Raw genomic sequence first — 10,688 nt, forward strand, 5'->3', positions numbered from 1 at the left:
GTAACCGGATCTAACTAGCCAACTTGAAAAATGGCTCCGCATAATGGCCGCCGTTTCTGTCACCAATTATCAACGGCTATCGAAACTTTTTCTAATTAATGGTGGAACTCGTTTTCCGATGGCCCTCCACTAAACTTGGTATTTAACAATCATGCCGTGGGACTGAGGTTTTGGTACTTTACGGAGAAAATTATACTTACTACATCCTTACTATAGTGTTATAAATGATTTTTTTATCCACGAGGAAGCACAAGTGTGAAAGTTTGTAAGGATGGATACATAATTTTTTACTCTTACACGCGAAAACTACCGAATTTTAATTTTATGGATGGAGAAAATGCCTAATTTACCATCAGACTGCATCTCACATAACACTAGGTGCGATTGTCAAATACTTAGTGTTAATTTTACACATAAATGACTCAAGTTAAACAACATACAAATAAAAATACAATACAAAACATTGATTAAAATGTTTCCCATCCCACTCGTACGAGTTCGTGAACAGTCGAACTAGTACAGAAATTTCGCCGCTCCGTTCACCGGGGGCGTAGCTCAGATGGTAGAGCGCTCGCTTAGCATGCGAGAGGTACCGGGATCGATACCCGGCGCCTCCATTGTTGTTTTCATTACGATGTGCCTTTTTGTGGTTGCTTAATTTATTATTTTGGTGAATTTTAAAGAAAAAACAACTTGAAGATTAATTTTACTTTTAATTTTTTTTGCTGTTATTTTTTATTTTTTTATTATGACTTAAATACTTTTGAATAATATTATTAAATTATTGAAAATTACGGGTCCTAAAACCTTTATAATTAATAACATTTTCGATACATAAAAATCATACAAAATAAATACTTAGTATAATGAAAATAATTTAATTTAAAGGTAGAAAGATACATAATAATCTTCTGATGAACATATTTGTTTGTATTGGACTGGGTGTTTTCTATGTATAATAAGTATGTATTTAAAAAAAAAAAAGTATTTAAGTATGTTTATATCCGTTGTCTAGTACCCATAGTACAAGCTTTGCTTAGTTTGGGACTAGAAACGCAGTGTAAAATGTCCAAAGATATTTATTTCTTTATTTATTATTCTGTTGTAATGTAAGTAAAGTATATTTTTTCCTTCTTCTCGTATGTAACTTTTCGCTTTCGCTTTGGATATAAATATAATAACTTTTACCTTTTTTCGCCTGAGTTGTCAATCAAGTTTTGACAGCTGACGTTGTTGTGGCGGGAAATCTGGCAGTGATTCTATTCGTTGATTTTTTTTTCACGAAGGTAGGAGAGAGATGCGGTTTTAAAAAAAGCTTAAAATTCAGATGAAAACATACATTTTATAAAAATTGAGATTGTATACATGGAATCTATGATAATTTTATTTTTTATTAAAATTTTCTAGCATTAAGAGTCGCATCTCAAACTAAATTTAGTGCATTTCGATTTTTTTAAGTTATTTAAAAAAAATGGATTAAACATCTATTACAATTACTTGTCGAGAACTAAATTTTTAAATAAAAGTGTTTAAATATTTGATATTCCGACGAAGGCTCTTAATAAGAGAAAAATGTCCAAAAAACTATTTTTCTTGTAACCCATCCAAACTGAATATCGACGCCTTTCGGTCAAAATGTTTATTAATTCAATTCCTTCAAAAACCGCTCCAAAATCGCTACGAAACTTATGCAAAACCGCACAAACGATACGATAAAACAGTCTAACCTCAAAAACTACCTTTTGATACAACCGCAAGCCGTCTCAAACAATATACACTCTAATCTTTAGTCTCCAGCCGAAGTTTGTCTACGTATAAATTTTGGCATAAATTCAAGTTTCCAACTATGCGGTAGATAGTTCTGAATTCGCGCCATCTACCGGGGAATGGCTGGAATATTACCTCCCCGATTTGTATTGGTTGCTTGAGATAGTTCGCGTGCTTGTGATTTTTGGACGCTGAAGTTTTGGTGGTTGATAATTTGGTAAGTCCATTCCAGTGGACTGTCTTGGTCGGTCTTAGGTTTGATTTTCATCGGGGACATAAGAAATCTTTTGGATGTTGTATTGCACTTAAACCATTTTGATTTTAACTAGCAGCTTTTGAATGTGGCATTGCTCGCGCGTTAAACTGAACTGAAGCGATGAATTTTTGAAAATCATTTGAAAATATTTTCGGAATTCGGAAAAATTGAAATCAAGGGAACAAAACATTTCTGAACTTAAAAACGGAGCAGTCATCTAATCGTGTTACATTTATAACAAACCGATTTAATTTCAGCCATTTTAAGTGTAATAAAACGAGACTGGCAAGCTTTAGTCTGAACTAACGATCCAGTTAATATCTTATGAAGGTATTAAGCTGGGTATTACAACACTTACTACTTGAAATAGATAGTTACATTGGAGAGAGCTACCTATCTTAAGAAAACATCTGCCTGCTACCAGATCAATATTAACATGACACCATATTAGTTCAAATCAATTTATTTTAATTAATAGTCCACTCAATAAATCGACACAATGGCAAACATCGCAAGCGCGCATGTATCCACGATTGTTTATAGTATGTTGTTAGGTTCCCTGAGATAAGTAGTACTGGTAGTACTTATACACCCAAGTTTGCCACCTCGAAAACAATATTGTGCTACTTCCAAGTTGGTGGTCAAAAAACTGGGAAATTTTGGCACATATTTCACTTTTTTCTCTAATTCTCACAAAACTATTAATTTTTGGGCAAGCCGATGTAAGAGTCCATTAAATTCCGTTAAAATTGTAACAATCTAAGCCCAACCGTAGCTCTATAAACCAATTTATGGCATAATCTCAAGGGACACAGTATAAAACCAAACAAATACCACGTTGGCTTGACACCATACTCGTTCTTCTACCCCAAAAAACCCTAAAGGTGAAACCAACCCCCATAAAGTCATGGTATTTACAAATGGACCCACTACCCGTGAATGTCTTGACATTTGCAGGACCTAGTTAGCGGCCATTTTGGATCGAACAATGGCGGGAAAATTTAAAATGTCAGTTTAGTGAGGGGTCATTTTTTGGAGCGTCGAACAGGCAAAGGCGATAAAGAACATACGGCTTAGTTCGTTTTTTTTAAAGCTGTAGTACAGAATCTGGTAATTAATAAGCATTAATTTAAAACTTGTTTTTGTTCATCTACCCCCCACAAATAAATAAAAATGACGCATTATGACAGTTATGTCAAATTTGACAGATTACTGACGTCCATTAAGGTAAGCATTCACCTGAAAGGTCATTGTATGGGACGAGATGTTCTCTTTGGGCCCCTAATGTCTAATCAATCGTGTCTTTCATTTGCGAGAGCTATTCCTTAAATATACCCCGTATTTAAGGAAAATATGTAACCTACTCATTTTTGAAAAAATATTGAAAAATTATGGCCTGTGTGATGCACCTATTGAACTTTGGACTTACAAATTAAGCGAAACTAAGAACATAAGCTAAATTTCGAATTTGAGGAGTGTTCGTTTTTTCTGTTTTATTTGCAGGACTAGCTGATCTGGCGAACTTCGTACCGCCTAAGGTCATCAGAAATAGTGTAGGATTCTAATGGTGAAAGAAATTTTCAAATCAGTTTAGTAGTTTCGGAGCCTCTTCAAACAATCAAATATTTTCTCTTATAATATTAGTACAGAATTTAATATTAATGGATTTAACAGCCAATATTTTTTTATTATGTAAAATAGAAAAAATAACGTATAGCTTCTTTGATTTAGCCAAGGCGTAGACCATCGATTTTTCGTCGGCCGATAGTTTAGTCGGGCAGTTGATCAGTATGGGCATGTATGGAAGTGCGCACATTACACCGATTTGATTTGGTGATTCTTCACAAAAATTATAAAATCGGGCCCAACTATTGGCCAACTAAAAATCGCTGATCTGCGCCTAGTCTTACTGAATTTTTACTGAATTCTATGACTGATATCTCAAAATATCTACTTACTAGCCGCTCGCGGCTTCGCCCGCGTGGTATTTTGTCTGTCACAGAAAACCTTTATCGCGCGCGTCCCTGTTTCAAAAACCGGGATAAAAACTATCCTATGTCCTTTTCCGGGACTCAAACTATCTCAATGCCAAATTTCATCAAAATCGGTTCAGTAGTTTAGGCGTGAAAGCGAGACAGACAGACAGAGTTACTATCGCATTTATAATATTACGATAGATAACATTTTTATAGTTATTTAAACCAGCACAATACCTACCACATCCCAGCTGCATATCTCCCCCACTCACCCCAGTAGGGCGGGGGCGGGATTCACCCCGCCTGGGGCAAGTAATTTGCACCCCGTTCGGTTACCGGATAGAACCGGATATTTTTGAGACACTCAGGTGATAATTAACGTCAAGTTTACGTTTCTGTCAAGTTAAATTGATGTTTTAACAAACAATAAAGTATGTTTTTGGAGTGTGAGGATAATTACGTACGTGTAATGTTTTAATTGCTTATTTATTTATACAGGGTGTTAGGTAAATGGGTATATGAGCCGACACTAGCCCATCTTAACATGGTCATATAAATGGTATAGTGAAGTCAGAAAATTTATATATTCATTTTAATTATTTTAATTTTCATACAAATCGGATTTTATAAAATTTATTTTGTATGAAAATTAAAAAAAATTAAATGATGATATCAAATTTCTGACTTCACTATACCATTTATATGGCCATGTTAACATGGGCTAGTGTCGGCTCATATACCCATTTACCTAACACCCTGTATACTAGCGACCCGCCCCTACTTTCGCACAGGTACAAATTATACTTTAAAACCTTCCTCTTGAATCACTCTATCTATTAAAAAAACCTCATTAAAATACTTTGTTTTCTATGTAATTCAGAACAGGGCAGGTATTTGACCGCAATCGCACCTGATGTTAAGTGAGATGCAGACTAGGATGGTACACCTACCCTTTAAAATCTTTTTGTGTCGTATAGTACACGGAGGAAGGCTATAATGGTATTAAATTATGTACTATCATACCACGACCATTAAGAGCGGAGTATCAATGAAAAATGGTGGAAAAACTGGATTAAATATTCAATTCCACAGCTAGTCAAAAAATAAGTTTCCCCCCACTAAAGATGGAAGAAAATTATAAGGACTCCACTCAGCACAATAATATGCCGTGGACCACGGTGAGGAAGGCCACGTCGCTGGTTTTCAGTTTGAATCTACTCAAACAAACGTATACTTTTCATCATTAGATCACCCATAAGAATCAACCATAATAAAGCCTTGATTCACACAAATTCTTATTAAACCTTAAGAAATCATATTTTCATAACATTCAATTATTGTTATCCCATAGAATAATAACTTTTATTATATTTTATTACCACATCCAAATCACAGAGCTAAATAAAATCATGTGGTTCTGAGATCAAAGGCACAGTCAAAGGGGAAGATCAACCAGAATATAAGATACTAGCTTTTGCCCGCGGCTTCAGCCGCATGAAATTTAGGTTGTCACAGATTATAAATAATAATACTGAGAAGTTTCATCAAAATCAATTCTGTAGATTTTGCATGAAAGAGTAACAAACATCCAGACATCCTTACATGCAAAAACGGGAAAAATTGGTCAAACTACATAATTTTTCACGCGTTCGAAGTCGCGGGCACAGCTAGTTAGGTCATAATATTATTGATTTCAGACGATCAAAATCTTTGTAACTCTCATTTAAAGAAAAGAAGTACTATTATAGTTGTTGCAATTCACGAAGGCGAGTGAGCTTAAACATGTGTGGTGGCTCGCTACTTTTCGTTTTTCAAAAGTTTTAACAGACATTACACTATCGTTATGTGCATGTACACGTACACAAGTAAAGCTCACTCGCCTTCGTGAGTTGCAAGAACTATAACTTAGGGGGCGTCCATAAATTACGTGAGACTTTTAGGGGGGGGAGGGGGTCAACAAAAACCTCACTAAATCTCACGTGGGGGAGAGGGGGGGTCTCAGGAAATATCATGTAATTTTTTCCGCAAGAAATAGAGAAATAGTTTCCAGAAAACTGGGTTTAAATCTTAAGTAAAAAAATTGGCCGAGTGCGTGTCGTGCCACGCGCAGTGTAGGGTTCCGTAGTTGTCCGTCGTTAACAAAATATATTTCAGAAGCAAGCAATTACTTCATCTAAAGTCGCTTTTAATATTTTCTTCTAAGGAATTTTTATTAGATATGAAATTTTATAATACATGAGTTAAATGACTATTACTCTTAAACTAACTGACCTACCCTAACCGTTATAGTTTTCTTGAAAGTTTATAAAAAGCAGTATTATTATGAATTTTTCCATTTTTCAAGCCAACAGTCTAGTTTTTAGAGGCCCTCCTCTAAAAACTACGGCGTCCCCCTGGACGCCCTGCTCGAACAAAAATTGGCACTTTAAACTTTAATAGTTTGCAAACGGATCCCTAAATCGAAAAATAGTCTTTGAAACCCCCAAGTCATCCAACGATATCCTACACGATGGTGTAGAAGATGAAAAAAAATCATCACCACTTTACATGTAGGGGAGCTACCCTAAAAAAATGTTTTTTCAAAATTTTATTCTACCGTTTTGTCGGCGTGATTACTATACATACCTCCACAAAATCACAGCTCTCTAGTGCCAATAGTTTCCAAGCAAAACCTCGGACAGACAGACATATCGAGACTATAAGGGTTCCTTGTCAGGACTACGGGACCCTAAAAAAATATATTTTCTATGATAATAATGACATTTTATTCTATACCGTCTAAACAAATAAAACTAACAATGCTTCCGTCTGCATGTGTGAATACTAAAATGCAGAATAAATGAAGAAATTAAGAAAATTATAAAACAAGATTTTTTTTATCAAAATCGATTTTTGGTAGAATCTGCTAGATAATGTAGAAAGGAACAATAAATTAGACTAGGTACTTCTGTAAAAAAAAACGATGAGACCCTAGTACTAACCGCTGTCACTACACGTGTTTTTCTGGATCTATTCATAATCAGTGGGCTTAGTGCGACTTTATATCGATCGTCATCCGCTAGCGACTGCGTAAAAAATGACATGCATTAAATGTATGATGATTGTACAGCGTCCCTAGCAGATACTTTTAAGAACTAAAATCGTAAACTTTATAGATTTTTTTGATGCACTCGTTAGCGACAACGGTAAATGCAACTCGCACTAAGCACACAAAAAAAACTTTCTTAGTTAAATTACTCCAGAACTATTAAATTTCGGATTTTTTAAAAATATCACGTGAGATTAGGGGGTGGGGGAGGGGGTCAGGCAAAATCTCACCAAATCTCACCAAGGGGGGCGGGGGGGTTGAAAAATAGCCAAAATTGTCTCACGTAATTTATGGACGCCCCCTTATCAGAATACTGTGAATTGAAGTAAGATATATGTATAGAAGGGAGAGTAGAGACCTACCACAAAGCAGTTTGGGGTGGAAACTACGATTTACTAAACCATAAACTACCCACAGTATTATTAGAATGGGAGAAAATGAAGTAAAGACCCCAAGGAAAACGCAAACGTGGTCGCCTTAAACAAACTTGGCCAGTAAACTGCGCCTGTAGCAGACGAGGAGAAGAAAATCGGCAAGACTTGGAGCGAAGCGCGAAGCTCAAGACCGAACGCGATGTAGGACTGTTATGGACGCCCTGTGCCCCATATATGAGACATAGGACATCAAGTCAAAGAGCCGTATGGTTCCAAAAGAGTGGAATAGATCTACCCTCACTATACTGGATGTCGGAGGTGACTAAGCGACAAGCGAACATCAGGCCTCCCCAGCCCGTCTGGCCAGCGTGGGGAGTGTAGGACAAATCCTCTTGCCTCTGGTAAATTAGAGGGCCGTGCTCCTGCAGTGGAGACTAAAAGACCCAAATAGAATGATGTTGAAGATAAAACATACTTAAAAAATCTAAGAGATTCGTATGAAAATTTCGATAACAATGTAGGTAGGTAAATGTTAAATTAAATAATTTGCTCCGCCATTTTCCTCAATTGACACCTCATGTCACATTAATTGACTGGGTACGAAGTTCGCCGGGCCAGCTATAGCTATCATCATCATCATCATCATTTCAGCCACAGGACGTCCACTGCTGAACATAGACCTCCCCCAATGACTTCCACATCGCACGGGTGGTAGCGGCCTGCATCCAGCGCCTTCCTGCTACCTTTACCAGGTCGTCGGTCCACCTATAGTTTATTAGTTATAGCTATAAATCTTTTCATTAGTGATTAGACCAAGGTTTCAAAGCCTTTATGTGGTCCTTTGGCTAAATTCCCCTGGCCATAGGTTTAATTCGTGCCCTGCCTCAGAGCAATAAATCTTTGTATAGTTTGCAAGTACGCCGCTGTACCAGCAATCAGTACGCACACACGCGCGGAATGCGAGGGGAGTGCTAGTGATGGGATGTGTCGATGAAGGTATATCGATATGTCGATATAATACAGCATACAAGTCGATTTTAAATGTTTAGGTAATTCATTTGTAATTAGAATAGATTTTTAATTCATTTATATTATTAAGTTTTTATCCATATTTAAAATAATTAAAAATCAAAATCAAAAATAATTATTCAGTTTAGACCACAAGTGGCACGTATGAACATCAAAATGTAGTAAAAAATAAAAAAGAAAAGGTAGCCCTTATGGGGCACTTAACATGTCTCCTTATCTTTTGGGCCCTACCAGCGCTTCGAGACAAACATATGGCAAGTGCTGAGAAGAAACGCCAGAACAAACAATGTTTTAGCCCAAGACGAAAAGATTTTTGCATCTTATACAGATTTTTTTTCTATTGAATATTGAAATCAAAGCTTTTGGCATAGGTACATACATATAATTCTAAAAATAACCTTAATGCATTATGTGCCAGGTTATTCATAATGTAATCAGTTGTAAAAAGTTTGTAAGATGAGCCTTTTATGATTCAATTTATACCACTATAAAAATGCTAGAACTTAAATTAGGCACACCTAATAATAAGAAAGCTAAACTATTCCCAAGATATTAATAAAAACTTAGGAAAGACTATAAAAAGTACTATAGTACCTACTCTTGTGTACGTTTAAGAGGCACTTATACATTCTAAATTCTAATTTTCTTCTATCTTTAGTTAAAGTACAAATAAGAAAACTTGTTTAAATAAATATTAAATAAATAAATATCCTTGGACATTTTACACTACGCTTCTAGTCCCAAACTAAGCAAAGCTAGTACTATGCGTACTAGACAACGGATATAACCAATTTTTGTTTGGTACGATTTATCAAATTTTGATAATTCTATTAGGCTAGAGAACGCCCTCGTGAGATTTAGTTTTGGACTAAACATTATATTTAAGTACTAGAAAGGTGACAAATACATTGTATATTTCTTCTGTAGTAGATGTATTAATGAGATTGCAAGAATATTAATCAAGAACGCCTAAAGCGTCTTAATCATTTATTTTTTAATCAATTTTTTTGTTTAATAGTGTCTTAAATCCTATTAAGGTTAGTCCAAACGTTATTGTTCTCCAGACAAAAAGTTTATAAATCCACAATTTAATCTAAAACGTTTTGTGAAGCAAGTAGTCCTATTTTTTACCCGACTACGACAGAAGGAGGTTCTAATCAAACTGTTAACATAAAGTACCTATTTAATTTTATACGAGTACTATGTGAGTCATCAACATCGAACCCAAAACTTATAAGTTAATAGATTCCCATCTTAAAACCATAGGAGGCATTTAAAATACAGCTCATGACGTTTCCAACTTTTTATCGCCAATATTTTGGCCCGATTTGATGCTAGAGCAAGCTATATTTGGGACGTGTAAAGCGCCCTGGAAGGAACCTAAGTACTGAATAAATAAAGTATTTGATTTGAAATTATTATTTTTACATAATAATACTATAAATGCGAAAGTAACTCTGTCTGTCTGTCTTGCTTTCACGCCTAAACCACTGAACTGATTTTGATGAAATTTGGCATAGAGATAGTTTGAGTCCCAGGAAAGGACATAGGATAGTTTTTATCCCGGTTTTTGAAACAGGGACGCGCGCGATGAAGTTTTTCTGTGACAGAAAAAAATCCACGCGGGCGAAGCCGCGGGCGGAAAGCTATTTTATAATAAATGAACAGCTAAATGATCATACTAAAATATAATCAGTTGTAACTCCCAAGTAAAACCCGGAGACGGCTCCCAATCAATTTCTTGACTCTTAATTGAAAGCGAAAAGCATCTTAAAGGCCAAATTTAGTTATACACCCCTTTTCCGATTAATGTCTCTGAGATGTGACTTTTATTAAACTTATTAAACACTTTAAAATGGCCACGTCACCGGTAGATGGCGCTGTAATTTAGTTTTGATTTATCACTTCAAATAATGGCGTTTTTAGGTCGGACGGTGGAGATACTCGGCCATTTGTAAAAGGGTTGCAATTTTTATGTAATAAAGTGTAGGATGATTAGTTTATTAATTAAGTAGACTTAATTGTCTTTTGTGATGATATAACGATTTCACTATTATACATTTTTTTCGGTATTATACATTATCTACAGTGGGTAGGGCTCCCACTAGATGGACCGACGATCTGGTGAAGGTTCTGGGAGGTGCCTGGATGCGGGCGGCACAGGACCGGTCTTTGTGGAAATCCTTGGGGGAGGCCTT

At 35.8% G+C, this 10,688-nt stretch overlaps 1 non-coding gene across 1 annotated transcript; it reads left to right on the forward strand.

The window, feature by feature from the left end:
• The first annotated feature begins 544 nt into the window (after window positions 1-544).
• Window positions 545-617, forward strand: Trnaa-agc (transfer RNA alanine (anticodon AGC)). Its single transcript has one exon. It is a non-coding gene; the product is annotated as a tRNA-Ala (tRNA).
• Window positions 618-10,688: the final 10,071 nt, after the last annotated feature.

Source organism: Ostrinia nubilalis, chromosome 27, assembly GCF_963855985.1.
Source record: "Ostrinia nubilalis chromosome 27, ilOstNubi1.1, whole genome shotgun sequence".
In the NCBI taxonomy this organism is placed as follows: Eukaryota; Metazoa; Arthropoda; class Insecta; order Lepidoptera; family Crambidae; genus Ostrinia; species Ostrinia nubilalis.